The 1,735-nt window shown below is 46.6% G+C and overlaps 1 protein-coding gene across 1 annotated transcript in view; it reads right to left on the bottom strand.

Annotated features, from left to right (window-relative positions):
* The window catches only part of PCSK4 (proprotein convertase subtilisin/kexin type 4), a 43,854-nt gene that overhangs the window by 18,704 nt on the left and 23,415 nt on the right, over nt 1–1,735 (bottom strand). The window lies entirely within an intron of this gene.

Genomic DNA, 1,735 nt, shown 5'->3' with positions numbered 1-1,735 from the left:
ACAAATAGGACTGCCGCCTGGCCGCCGGCGGGGGGCGGGGGGGTGGGGGGTTGCCAGATCCAGGTTGGGGAAACTCCTGGAGATTTGGGGGTGGAGCCTGGGGAGGACGGGGACCTCCGTGGGGTATTTCAATTTATTTATTACGGTCATAGACCAGCAAACAACACAATAAGAGGCAAGTAAATGACAGGTAAAAGAACAGTGAAATTATAAAAGATAATAGCATCTAAGATTATAAACAGGAATCTAAAAAGTTTAAAATACAGGAATGGTAAAAATTAATATTACGATCAAAGATTAAAAATAAATCTGTCTGTACTTCTCTTCCCTTTCCAAGTTCGGTATGCCAGCCAACCAAATTTGGCAACCATCCTAGTCAGCTTTCGATTATGCTACAGCCACAATTTCATTTTACAGTCAATGACCGGCATGCACAAAGGTTTACAGAAAACCAAGCGATCAAATTTCGCAACTTTAAAAATTATACTCAAGCTACTGTATGCATTTTCTGATCTTTGTCCACCTGTGCACAAAATTTAGCCACTGTTCGGGTTGTTTCATGGTTTATATCAGACAGAAGATAATCAAGTTTAATTTTGTTTGATCTGCCGGGGAAATTTCTGATCAGCGGCTCAATAGATTTTGACTGAATTTCTTTGTGCCTAGGGCAATTAAAGAAAATATGTTCCATTGAATCAATTTCCTTTAAACCTCAGTTGGGCACAAGGCCACAGAGTCCACCCTGCAAGGCATCCGTTTTCTCCAGGGGAGCTGATCTCTGTAGTCTGGAGATGAGCTATAATTCCGAGGGATCCCCAGGTCCCACCTGGAGGCTGGCATCCCTATACAAGAGACACAAGCTGGCTGAGATCTAAAGACTGTCCGAAGGGAACAGATATTCTGGCACAAGGCACGGGAGAAAGCACCCAAGGGTCACTCAATTAAATCTGGGGAGGAGGCACGGCCTGGTGGCACAGCATATTCTTTGTAGGCAGCAGGTCCGCCGTATTTAGTTATCTTTAACCGGGCTGGAAAAGACACATGAAAACAGGTAGCGCTGAGAAACCGTTTGGAGCTAGAGAGATCTACACTCCGACCTGAGATATTTATTTATTATTTCGATTTGTGTCCTGCCCTTCCTGCAAGCGGGCTCAGGGCAACTCACAACAATAAATCCAACACAATCTTAAAATAATTCAATCAGTTAACAACTATATTAAATCAATACAATGAAACCAATTTAAAACATTTAAAGTGGGCAGTGCAGCATATATCCCATTTCAGTTCTTACAGCCGGGAAACGCGTGGGCCGGCACCGAGCCAGGTGGTCTCATGCAGCAGCAACCGAGGGGGGGGGGGGGTTGACCCCCCCCCCACTGCCTCAGCCAAAGGCCTGGCAAAACAGCTTTGCTTTGCAGGCCCTGCGAAAACGGTAACAGGTCTCGCAGGGCCCTGATCTCAATTGGAAGCATGTCCCACCAGGCTGGGACTAGGCGGTCATCTTTCAGCCCCGGGACAACCAGCAGATGGCTATCCATGGGTGCATTCAGACACGCCATTTGATCTGGTGTCGTGATGGTTCAGCAACGGATTTTATCTGCACGATCACACAGTCAACATCTGCCTCCCGTCCCCAGCCGTTGGTTTCCAGCTCAAAACCGCTTTAACCCGGAGTGTTTTGTGACCAGGTCCCAAAGTGGTGTTTTCTCAGCTCTCCCGTTTAAAGTCACATTCT

This window comes from Gekko japonicus, unplaced genomic scaffold (assembly GCF_001447785.1).
Source record: "Gekko japonicus isolate JY-2015 unplaced genomic scaffold, Gekko_japonicus_V1.1 scaffold2030, whole genome shotgun sequence".
Classification (NCBI taxonomy): domain Eukaryota; kingdom Metazoa; phylum Chordata; class Lepidosauria; order Squamata; family Gekkonidae; genus Gekko; species Gekko japonicus.
This window is presented reverse-complemented; position numbering and strand designations above follow the sequence as displayed.